The 13,677-nt window shown below is 35.0% G+C and overlaps 1 protein-coding gene across 21 annotated transcripts in view; it reads right to left on the reverse strand.

Moving 5' to 3' along the window:
• PARD3 (par-3 family cell polarity regulator) overlaps window positions 1-13,677 on the reverse strand; it is a 664,605-nt gene that overhangs the window by 306,402 nt on the left and 344,526 nt on the right. Inside the window, exon 1 of one of the 21 annotated variants that reach the window (XM_042991422.1) lies at window positions 12,766-12,905. The exons of the other annotated variants lie outside the window; for them this stretch is intronic. The gene's annotated coding sequence lies outside the window, so the exon portion shown is untranslated. Of the gene's footprint in view, window positions 1-12,765; window positions 12,906-13,677 lie in introns of those variants that run through there. 21 annotated transcript variants of the gene reach the window in all.

A 13,677-nucleotide genomic window follows, 5' to 3' on the forward strand; every position in this document is an offset into this window, starting at 1 on the left:
TACCCTGCTATATATATATATATATATTATAATATATATATATTATATATAATATATATATATTTTACCCTACTTTTCTAGGTGATAAATACATATTTCACCATTATTAATTTTGAAGGGCTTATTAAGAAAACATATAGTAGTCCCCAAAGTTCTACACCTCATTATTTTAAGTTGTTAATAAGCAAGTAAAGAGTAATGCATGGGTCCTATAACAAATCCACTCACGTAAACATGTATCAGAATGTGTACTGGTTTATTACTTTCCAATGCAATATTATAATTTCTCAAATGAAATGTAGTCATTAACTTACTTGAAACCAATAAATAGCTTCAATAAAGGAAGTAGCTTTAAAAAAATATTTTAACCCAATTTTCTAGTTGAATTCAATGAAACAAAAAATTGTTGGTAGATTTCCTAGGGATCAAGCAATTGTATTCTTGTAAACAAAATGAAATCAATTATACGTTTGATACAGGTACATAGTGATGATTAGTTTGAATGCTCAATTTTAAATAATGGTTCAAAATTTTATAATATTAGAGATTTACGATAACAACACTAATTAGGTATCCACTGTTGCATTGTCTCTAATACCCAGAATGTGATACAAATGCCAAACAAAAATTAAGATATTAAACAAATACACTAATTTAAAGTATGAAACACATATTATAATTGGTATGGCACCTTAGACAAGTGGTTAAAAACATGGATTCTGCATGATTCTGACAAATGTACCTTCTTTATATCTCAGATTACTCATTTATAGATTGGGAAGAGTAATACTGTCCATTGAGTTTCTATGAGAATCATAGGAGTTAATTAATGTAAAATACTTGGAATACTGTCCCGCTATGTAGGTGTTTGCAACCTCCTTCTACATAAGTAAAGCTAAATGTTGATTTATAAAATATCTTTTGGTTTTAAAAATAAGTCTGTCTTCTATCTTATACAAAAGTTTGGTTAAAATGATCAAAGTATGGCATGCTCTCCAAGAACACAATGTATTGATACAAGAGGAGGTCTCTCTTTTCCACCTTACATTTGGTATTTCCTTCCAGTTTTTTTAAACCATATAGGTTTTGTTTACATAATCAAGTAAAACATATAAATGTTTTAATTGATGTATTTTATTTCAAATTGTACAGAACACGTTTTTAAATGATTTAATATTTCATCAATTCACTTATCATAGTATACTTTTCAACTCTGGTAATTATAGATTTAAATTTTTATGTTTATTCATTTTTGAGAGACAGAGACAGAGAGAGACAGAGCATGTGTGGAGAAGGAGCAGAGAAAGAGAGGGAGACCCAGAATTCGAAGCAGGCTCCAGGCTCCAAATTGTTGGCACAGAGCCCAATGCGGGACTCGAACTCACAAATGACAAGATCATGACCTGAGCCGAAATCAGTAGCTCAACTACCTGAGCCACCCAGGAGCCCCTAGATTTTAATAGTTAGGATTATGTTTTTTGAAAGGAGTCTAAAACAGAATACTTCAAATGACATGATATTTGAAAGAGCTTAGTGCTAAATTATTTTCTGAAAGGACCAAACCAACTGATATGTTTACCAGCCTCATATTAAACTATACATTTCACAACTTTTTTTGTCTGTACTAGAAGACAATTGTCCACCAGATTCTTGCATATTTGCATGTCCTGAGAACACAGTATCTCCCTCCCAAGGGAGGTAACATAACCTCTCCTATAACATAACCCACAGAGCCTGCAGGCCTCATATCTGGGCCACTGATGACACTTCCATGGGTTTGGGGACTGAACCAAATATGCTGATGCCTGTGCTGCTGGCTGTACCGAGAGTAAAGAAATCTTTCATCTCTGACCCTGGAGTCTCATGTCCTCCATCAGCATCCATGAAACCGTGGCAGTCTAACTAGTTAGTTTAGAGGATAAAATTTTAGAGCCTTCTCGGTTCTTGACTGGCTACCCTAATACACGTGCACACACGCACGCGTGCACGTGCATACATACACACACACATGCACACAACCACCCCTTAGTTAGTCCAACCAACAAGAAGCCTGGTTGTCATTCTAGTTTGAATTTAAGATTACTAGTGAGACTGAATATTTCACCGCATTTGTGGTGCTACATATGCTCTTTGTAGGTTTTCTATTCATTTCATTTATTTATCAGGACCTTGTGCTTTCTATGAATTTTAACAAAACCTTTATAGACTAGTAATATTACTCCTTTAAATGTCATATAGATTACCAATGTATGGAGCATGCTCACTTTGTATAAAATGAAGGTGCTGATAAAAAGGAACAGTACTTTGTAAGAGCAATTTTCTCCTTTGTTTTCCTTCTGCCTTTAATAAGGACCCTTTCCTCACTTCCTACCACCTTTCCTTTCACCCATGTCCCCACAAATACCACTCTCTGCTCTAAGGTACAACCTTTAGAAATATTTCCAACCTAAAATGGTCTAGAGGAAAGAACTATTTAGAAGCGGTGACTGCCTAAAATGTCCATTTCAACACACTCATTACTAAAATTTCGTGAATCAGAGAAATGAAATGTTCAGAGATCATTTCATTAGATTTAATAACCATATCATTTGCTTTTGATTACACAATTTGATCCAATTATGTCAGTACTTTTGGTTTCCTCAGGTTGTTCCCTTGGGATATAATTAAATCCGGAATTCATGATTTGCAAATGGACTAAAAAACTTCAGCTCACTTCGTATGAAAGACGGTCTTATCAATATTTACCAGAAAGATATGCTTTCAGAAAAAAGAAACTCATCACAATTTTTAGCATAAAATGATTGAATAAATGATATTTAGGACAAATAAAAATATAAAATACAACAGATACTAGTTACTTTCAGTTACAAAAATAAAAGGTTCGAAATATTTATTTAGGTTATACTCAGGGATAGAAACTGTTTTACTCTTGAAATATTTACTTCTGAAATTTCTAGTAAAAGAGCATCGAAGAGGACTATTTGTTTTCCAAGTAATAGACCAGGTTGTTCAGACTACTAGGAATAGGAACTTTCCCTCTTGAAAAGAGATTATTAGTAGAAAATTGACTTTGTAACTAATAACAGACCACAATGAATTTTAAAACATTAGACAATAAGTATGTTTTTAAAAAGCCACAACACCTATCCATTTAGTACCATGACTCTAGATGGTAGGCCTGTTTATGCCTGTGAACACTGTGCAGTATCTTTAGATAAAGAAAAGGAGAGGGAAGTACATTCAGAAAACTTTCACACTTTTTCTGTAAAGTCAGCTCAGCCTTTGTTATTCAGATTAGCTTTTCAAGGGTCAGAGCTACCTTTTTTCCCCTTATTCGAGAAATCTTCTGAATACCAAATACTATTTCCCATTCAAAACCCTGAATCTGTCATTAGGCAATTGCTAAAATAAGTCTCAAAGCTCTCTCACCCTGATTCTTCTTTCTCTCTGTAATCCCCACTTGCCTGATTCAGATGTCTGTATCAGCAGGTTCCATTTCTCAGGCTCTGGTCAACTCTTGGGCATAAAATGTGAAACTCACTCCTCATTTGGCCACACCACTTTGTCTCTGTTCTCTATCATTGTGGAAATCACTTTTACATATGAGAACTCTTTGTAAAAATGGAATTGCATGGAGTTTGGGGGATTCATAAATATTCTTTAGGGTAGGAAGTCAGTAGTAATACAATTCCATCTTCTTAAAAGAATCATTAAACTATGAGAAAAATTGTGGCATTAGTAATAACGTTGCCAAGGTCAAAGTTGTTGAATCAAACATATTTGACTAGGTCAAAGACACGTGCACTTCCAGACATTTTTTCTGACAGTTTAAAGAAATGCCATCAAGATACATATTATATTTTTAAAATAGGACCACATATATTGTATTCCACAAGCCTAATGAGGGTCTTGCTATGGTGCAGGTGTCTTCTCAATGCACTTAAAATTCTATGACACCTTTAATAAAACACCCCCAAAGAACACTCAGCCCTGTCTTGCGTCTCTGATAGGATGGAAAAATTTAAACCAGTTTTAAATCACATCCTCAGGCAAAATCCTGAGGTATCTCTCAAAGCAAGCCACTAAGAAAGCACTGGGAAATTGTAACCTGACAAGACCTACCCCAATATCCTTCTAGCAAATCTTCCAGGAACTCATGGAGAGAGGGGTGGGCATCCTCGCAAAAGACCCACACATGCGGACATCCACATGGGATAATCAGAAATTTGACCACTCAGGTTACAGAAAAAAAATCAACGCAATGACAGACTACCAAAGCAGTATTTTGGAGGGATAACCACAAACTTCCAGCAATTGGTGTGAAAATGTGATAGAACCAGGAGTGCACTGATAAATATCTAACAAGTGGCTTGAAAACAAAAGACCTAGTTTGTAGTCTTTGCCAACACCTGTGATACAAATACCCCACCCCACCAGCAGATTTCAAGCTACTAACATAGTGTCATTGAACAGAGCTAGGAAGACATCCCCACCATCAGGTAGGAGCCAGCTCTGGAAGTGATTACTAAAGTAGTCTTGAGTACTACTAGAAAGAAAGGAGAGTTCTTAGGAGATTAGTAAAGAAAATTAATAATATAAAGTATCAACACTCCTTTTGACTTAATCATACTTGGCCAGATTACTGCTTCATTTTGTTTTAGATCTTAACAGGGATATTCATATATCAGATGTTTAAATCTTATATGAACCAACCAACAAATGAATTACTATCAACCAATGAATTTATAGCAACAATAAACCACTCTAACAGCAAAGGATCATTCTTATCTAAAATCAAACACGACTTACATAAAAAGCCAGTGATGAGGGGATTAGACACTGTAGGGCATCTGGTCACTTTTGCAGCACCTCGATGAGACCTGAGAGAGGGGCCCCCTTGGGCGGTTCATGACGCTGGGGTGTAGAGCACAGGCTGCACTTCACCCCAACTATCTCCCTCAACAAGGCACTCACCTAAATGCAAGGCCCTTGAGCATAACATTTCTTTTTAGTGTTTAATAATTACACCTGCTAAGAGCATACATTCTGAACAAAACATTTGATTTTATCTTATGGATATTTTAGTTAAATACTGAAAAACTACCTCAGAGGATAAACATGAGTAGAAAGAGAGAAAACATGTATCAAGAGTGGTAACATTAAATATCTTCATGAATGTGCCAGGGACTATATATATGTGCTGTTTCTGTTCTACAACTAGAGAATTCCAGCTCAAACTGGTTAAGTAACCCACTTTTTGTCAAACAGCTGTCAATTCACAGAAACAAGTGTGTACAAATAAATCTACCATAGTCAGGGCACCTGGGTGGCTCAGTAGGTTGAGCGTCCAAATCCTGATACTGGCTCAGGTTATGATCTTATAATTTGTGAGGTTAAGCCCCACATCAGGCTTTGCACTGACAGTGTGGAGCCTGTTTGGAATTCTCTCTCTCTCTGTTCCTCCCCTGCTCTCTCTCTCTCTCTCTCTCTCTCTCTCTCTCTCAAAGTGAATAAACATTTAAAAAATAAAATAAATAAAATAATAAAATAAAATAAAATTAAATTAAATTAAATTATTAAATTAAATTAAATTAAATTAAATTAAATTAAATTAAATTAAATCTACCATAGTCAAAAGGAGAGCATCCTGAGGGCAGGACAGGTTATCTGTAAAGAATACAAACACACCCATTACCAGCATCACAAGGTATAAATATGAAATGGAGTTTGCCTGGTGAAGATCTCACAGGGAGGGAAGGAGCAGAGAACCCACAATCACCCAGCTCTTGTCATGTCACAATCAGATGTGCACCACCGGAAGGGGTCCAGGAGAGTAGTCCCACTCCCACGACTCCTTGCACATTTATAAGGTGGGCTGGGAAAGAGGCTGCACAGAACATCATTAATAATGATCAGTAAGGGCTTCCTGGTCAAAATGAGGCCAGGTCAGAAGGCAGTTGGCACAGATGAGCAGTTCTTCCAGTGAGCAAACTCAGAAATTCATTAAGCATGAATCCACAGTCAGGTTTTCCTCAGGCATCTCTGTGCTCACACCTAACTCAGTCCTGGACTCCAGTGTTCTAAACTTGAAGCTTGGTTCTCCTGGAATATACTGGACTACTAACAAAAGCAACCTACGGCAACATGAGTTTGAAACCATGGCCAGACCCGGCAGATATTAACATCAACATCCATTTTCTGGAGACAGGATGCAGAAGGTGAGAATATAAACAAATGGAAGAAGCAAGCGATGAAACAGCACCCGAGTTCCGTGACCTTATATTTCTTAAGTAGAGATCATATTTTGGGACTGTGAAATATTTTTTACCTCATGAACTGAAATGACCACATTTGGGTAAGAATAAATTCACTTAGCAGTATTAAAGAAAATGTAAAGAACCTGCATTACATACAATTTTCTTTCCTTGAAAAACAAAACATTATTTTGAAATTTTTCAAGCTTACAAAAAACTGAATAAACATATTCAACACAATGTACCTTTCATCTAAATTCACTAATTAGTAACATTTGTCTTCTCTCTCATATATGTCTTATTTTTGAACTACTGAGATTAAGTTGCCATAGATATTCTTAAAGTCGACTTGAACATAATGAATTATTTTCAAATAGAAAACAGAATCCAGTTATCTAAACTTATTTTGAATTGGGAGAAATTTTTGTAAGGAACTGATAGAAGCATATGTATGTCTTACTAGTTTTCAATTACCAACAGCATTTATTTTGTTTACCTTTTCTGATGTTCACAAAAAAACAAAAAGGAGAGTATTACATTAAAATTGTAGAAGACTAGAAATTCAGGACAGGAGATTCCACAGGTATTTTTCAATATAGTACAACTAAAATACCCCTGAATTAACAGACTACAAAGTGATTTTATAAAAGTCTCCACATGGAGAAATGACCAATATCCAACCTAGAAGGGATAAGGTTTGGATTTCAGAGTATGTGAAAAGTAGCAAGGCAAGCCTAAAATCAAATGTAAAATAATATATAACTTTTGTTTAGTAAAAGAAACTTATTGAACTTTTTCTTAATTAAGTCTATAAAAGTAAATCAATTTCATAATTGTACATTTTCAAATATTTGGATGTACTGTTTCTTAAAAAAAAAAAAAAAAAAAAAGTGTAATTCTACCTGCCAGACTGCTGAATGATGAACTTTGAGATTTAATAAGTAAATTTTTTAGAGTTTTATCATGAAACTCTTCAAGACAGTAAAGTGCCATGGATGGTGCTTATTATATGTTTATATATTTATTATATATTTACTTCGGACATTATCTGCATTCCCAATGGGAACGTGAAGTAACTGTTGTTCTACTATACTTAATTTTTTCTATTATATGTGGGAGCAAATAAATTAAAGGTGAATTTAAATATCCATCATTACTGTTCCTTAGAACACTACTTTAATCTGTTTTAGAAATCTTTGATTTGCTAGTCTTCATGGAGTAACTACCTTTAAATCATCGCACTTGACACAAAGATGTTTATCTGGTCATGTTCTGTTTTCTGAAGGCAAGTGATTCCAAGCTTGTCCCAAGAGTGCATTAAACTTTTTAATAAAGACACTATGCATTTATAAAAATAAATATAAAATATAAAAATAAACTGATTAGTCTTATATGTCAAAATATAATTTTAAATTAATAAACTAATTTTAAATCAAATAAATTTAAAGAAGATGTTGGATGTTGAGGGAAGAATGGGATAGAGGTAATGCAAAGAAACATTATTTAACACAAAGGAAATCAACCCACCTTAGTTTTGGGGTATATGTGTCTCTTTAGCAATTTTTTAAAAAAATGGCAGTGTTTCCCCATCATTAAGTCTTCTCATAAATGATTAAACTAGTGCTAAAGTACACAGAATAAAATATGAAAATCCCACTTCACCCTTACAATTTTATTCCAAGTCACCTCTTTAGAATTAACTATTGCATGCAATTTGGGGAAAAAATCCCTTTAACTCACTTTTTATATACATATAATCTTTATATGAAATGAAACATATATATTCTGTGAAACTTGTTATTTTCACTTAACAGTATGTCTCAAAAATCTTCCAGTATCTATACAGATATTTTTATCAATTGTTTCAATGGCTGTAGAGTATTCCATAGTACAAATATAAAATAATTAATATAGCCACTCCTCCATTAATGGACAACGATAGCTTGTTTCCAGTATTTTACTACTGTAACAATTTGCACTTAATGTGCAAACATTTCTTTGGGTAATATTCCCATTAGCAAAATTCTGAAATCAAAGACAGATACTGCCAAATTCACTTTCAGAAAGGCCTCATTTCCATCTGTAGTACATGAGTCATCTACCAGGCCACATCATTGCAAACACTTGATATGACAAGTAATTTTATATTTGTTAAACTATAGCCAAAAAAAAAATCAATATCTTGATTTGCAGTCCCATAGTTCCTAGTGAAGGTGAGTATCTATTTATAAAAAGACAACTACTCTTTCATTTTCTTTGAAAATGAATAAAATAATTTTAATAAAAAGGGCTTAATTAAATGAATACACTAGAGTGAAGAACTCTTACTCCTACGCATTTTATTAAATGATGTACTCGGATCAATAGCACTCAAAGTTTTAACAACCAGTTCATGTGTGCAAGCAGATGGTCAAAACAAGAGTGTACGAACATTAAGAGAATGAAATAGATGATCAAATGGCTCGTGATCATGAGTCCAGAACTCAGTGAACCTCAACTATATGTTTGCATCTGCATATGTGCCCCTGTTATTTTTATTTGCTATACAGCATCATGGCCACATATCTGACAAAGAACATGTATCTTTTCTTTGACCAGGAGATGGTCATTGTGTAGCACAGTTAGTAACATATTGTACATTGCATGGGTATAATAATTCTTGTGGAACTGAGTCAAGACGTATCACAAGCACACATGCAGAGAAAGAAGATATGCATTACACCAGGTAATTTAAAATGTGTATTCATAACATTTAATCTAGTATTAACTCCTACCATTTGGCCTGTTATCTCAAATGAGGACCCAAAAATATAGGTCTCAAAAATATATACAACGTTAGAATAATGTTAACACTGGACATGAATTTTGTTATCCTTCAATGTGTAATTTTAAAATACAAAACACAATTTTTCTTTTCAAAATGACCCTAAAGTTTAAAATGAACTATTATTAGTTCCCTATATTATCAGTTTCTATGAATAATATCTGAAAACCTAGTATCCATCCTATTTTTTTAGTTGAGATACAGTTGACATATAGCATTATATTAGTTTCAGGAGTACAACATAATTTTTCAGTATTTGTATATATTGTGAAGGGGCACCTGGTGGCTCAGTCGGTTAGGTGGCCGACTTCGGCTCCGGTCATGATCTCGCGGTCTGTGAGTTCGAGCCCCGCGTCGGGCTCTGTGCTGACAGCTCAGAGCCTGGAGCCGGTTTCAGATTCTGTGTCTCCCTCTCTCTGACCCTCCCCCGTTCATGCTCTGTCTCTCTCTGTCTCAAAAATAAATAAACGTTAAAAAAAAAAATTTTTTTTTTTTGTATATATTGTGAAATGCTCACCACAATAAGTCTAGTTAACATCCATCATAACACATACTTACAATCTTTTTCTTATGAGAACTTTTAGGATCTACTCTCTTGGCAACTTTCAAATATACTACACAGTATTATTAACTACACTTGCCATTCTATACATTGCATCCCCATGTTTTATTTATTTTATAACTGGAAACATATACCTTTTGACCACCTTTACTCTGACAACTAACACACTGTTCTTTGTATCTAGCAGTTTGGTTTTTTGTTTGGTTTTGGTTTTAGATTCCACATATAAGTGAGATCATCATATAGCATTTTTCTTTCCCTGTTGGACTTGTTTCACGTAGTATAATGCCCTCAAGGTCCATCCATGTCTTCACACATGGAAAGATTTCCTTATTTTTTATGGCTGGATAATATTCCATTGTATACGCCCACACACGTGCATGTGTGCGCACACCTATGCCTGCGCGTGTGCACACACACACACACACACAATCTTCTTTATCGATTCATCCAGTGATGAACACTTAGGATGTTTCCACATCTTGGCTGTTGTAAAGAATGCTTCAACGAACATGGGAGTGCAGATATCTTTTCAAATTACTGTTTTCCTTTCCATGAGGTTTTAAACTTAATTTATGAGTATATGAATCTCTACCCCTTGGGGTAGACAGTGGGTGGTCTGATGAAGTGAGAACTTGAAAAAACAATGAACCCTTTTCCTACGAGTAACTTCATAAAATAAGATATGTTCCTTATGAATTCAGGGAACTCTCATCCATCTATCCACTTATTTATTCAACGACTAAATGCCTATGATGTGCCAGGCACTGTCCTAGGCATATGGGACATGAGTGAACAAAACACAATATGTGTTTCATCCTGGAACTTAATTTTAATAGGCAGGACCAAAAACGTACTATAAATGTAATAAGTAAGTAACTTACATGCATGTGAGAAAAGGCTACAAAAAAACAAAGTAAAGTAAGGGGAGCTGGGGACAGAGACGTGGGAAACGCAGGTGGGGCAGTTAGTTGTAATTGTAGATGGAGGTGAAGGAAGAGCTCGGTGAAAGGACGGGAATCCGACAAAGACCACAGGAACCTCCTCTCCAAGGACAGTTAAGGAAGGAGTGTCTGGGGAAAGAACATTCTAGGCAGAGGACCGGAGCAAAGACCCAAACAGAATCTGTACATTCAAGAAACAGACCTCACAGACTTCCCAAAACATATCCAGGGACACATACCCCAATCCTGGGAATCTCCTAACCCATGGAGACTCTATCTTTGTCTATGCAGTTCTAGTAAACTAAACAATGGTATGGATTTTAGACAGAGAGACCTAGATTTGGATGCAGATTTTTATACTTGTTTTATGACCTTTACTAAGTCATAGGACTTTTAAGACTCCTGTCTCTCATCTAGAAAATGGGGACAATAATGCTAAACTCTACCTCATAGATTCTATATAAGGACAGTGCATATAAACAGCTCAGCACTGGGGTTCTAATGTGTGGCATAGTGATCAGAGTCAACACCACTATATTATAAACTTCAAAGTTGCTAAGAAATTAGACCTTAATTGTTCCCACCACAAAAAAAGAAATGATTAATTATGTGACATAGAAGAAGTATTATTTAACACTATGATGTTAATCACATTGCAAAAAATAAGTATTTCATATTAATACCTTATACTTCTTAAATGTACAGTGTTATATGTCAATTATGACTCAATAAAAAAAATAAAACAAATAAGCTCCTACGTTAAAAAAAATTCAACAGAGTAAAATTCAAAAATTATCCTAACTAAATACAACACACACACACACACACACACACACACACACGGATAGGACAGAACAGAACAGAAAAGAAAATAAAAGAGAAGAAAAGAAAAGTCAGCCCATATTTTTATTACTAAAATTGTTTTTATGAGAACTGGAGTATCAAGAAGTTAAATTATGGAAAAATTACTGAGGTTTTCGAAGGCACCTTAAAAATCACAAGGATTTTTTTTTTTTAATTCACAGAATTGTTACTATACTTCAAATATTAACAAACTGGCAAATTTATAACCACATGGGAGATTGAAAAGAAACCATGAAATTGGTCCAATTTTTATCTTTTTATTTGTAGGAAGTCCCTAAGCAATATTATTCCAGCAAAAAGCAGGTCACCACAGACTGAAGGTTAATCTTTAAATTCTCTTTTATTTTGAAGCTCACATATTTCTATATCTACGAATGTTATATAGCATAAGATATAATGTTTTATACATTACACGTTAGCAGAAAAAGAATAGGTGAAAAAAGTGAAAAGTTGATGATAAACCATTCCATCATCCCATTATATAGAGCAATGCATGTATAAGGTGAAAAATAAAATCACAACCCATAGAAAATATGATATTTTCTAACAAACAAACATCTAAAAAGTTCCTTGGTATGAACAGGGATGTTAATAGTCAGAATCCCTTGGGAAAACAATCGAGCCCAATGTTATTTAATATATTTATAGCATATCTGTGAGAAGAAATAGACAATAAGATATATTCCAGTAACACAAAACCATTTAGGTCAGTAGAAACCAGAAGGGTCTGAAAGACTCCAGAAGGAACTAATCAAATATGAAGGATGATGAAATCTGGCTTATTAATGCTAGGTGATCTTGATTCTCTTTAACTCTACATTTTGAGCAAACAGCCCTATCAAAGGAGCAATGTCTTCTTCCCCTCAGCAAGCAACTAGGAAACAATTCCTCCTATCATTTAAAAACAAAACAAAACAAAACAAAACAAAACAAAACTCCTCCCTCCTATTTCTCTTCCCATTCCATGTTTTATACCTCCCATTAATTCCTCAACCTCCTAGAAACCTGGTGCATGTCCCTCCATTCTCCAAAATGTAATGAGCCACTTTTAATGTCTCAATCATAGAAAATCACATCTTGACTATTACCAAGACCAATGGGTTCCTCCTCCCAGCTTCTATCAGAGTTCTTCTGGCTACCTCTACTGCAACAGCCTGGGTTGAGGACATTATTTCATATCCTCCTAATGCAGCTATCTCTTCCCAACCAGTTACTTCAGTGGTTAAAGAAACATGTATTCTGAAGTGATGTAACAGACTCCACCCCTTTTCTTCATGACCAATATTGTTTTCTTCTATTACATATTCGGATACTTACATAATCTGGACTTAAATTCCAATATCCAACTGTCTTCACATGGACACTAATCCCTCAACACACCACTCACCAACAAAAATCACCTCTATTTTCATGTTGCCTTAACCTTGTTCTACCAGGTTACTGCTATAGTCCTTCAAGACCCAAAGTGAATACTGTTTATCCAAAGCAGTCCCAGTGTTTTGGGGTAGAGTCCCTGAACACCTGCCAAGCTGTCACATCCACGGCAGTGTTCACATAATGCCTCTCACCCACCTCTGTTACTTCATTACAGGCACAATGAGTGCAGTCCTCTTTTGACGTCATGGAGTATAAGGTATCTGAGAGGAGGAGTGGATTATTTTAGTCCATACTGAGCACGGATGCCTATAATCAATACTATAGAAATATTTAACTAAATAAAAACAAAAGGGAAGTTTTAGTTTTACATTTCCAAATGTAGAACAGACTGGCTATGGAACCAAAACTTAATGGTAAATATACATGTTGTTCAAATGAATGTTCCTCTTTGCAAATGTGCCTGACTCACAGTATAAGAATGGAGGAGGCTGTGATTAATTTCTAGTTAAGAGACTAGTCACATCATGAAAGGGAAGAGAATGACAGTGATGCAAGCCATGTAGAGGTTTGGCGGGGGGGAAGTTGGAAGCTGTATGGAATACGAAGGAAGAAACAAACATCCCATATTGGCATATGGAAGCAAGGGACAGCTGGATAGAAAGTCAGAATATCCTGTGGCAACCAGAGATAGCAATGAAAGAGAAGACAGGTAGACCAGGGTCCTGCAAGGTGAGCAACTATCAAAAATATGGATTTAGGCAATACAATCATCGCATGATATACTTCCATGCCTGGTCCAACCTTTAAGACAGGAAGCCTAATTGAAGAACCTCTCCCAGCTCCCCCTGACTT

The sequence above is a fragment of the Panthera tigris genome, chromosome B4 (genome assembly GCF_018350195.1).
Source record: "Panthera tigris isolate Pti1 chromosome B4, P.tigris_Pti1_mat1.1, whole genome shotgun sequence".
NCBI lineage: Eukaryota > Metazoa > Chordata > Mammalia > Carnivora > Felidae > Panthera > Panthera tigris.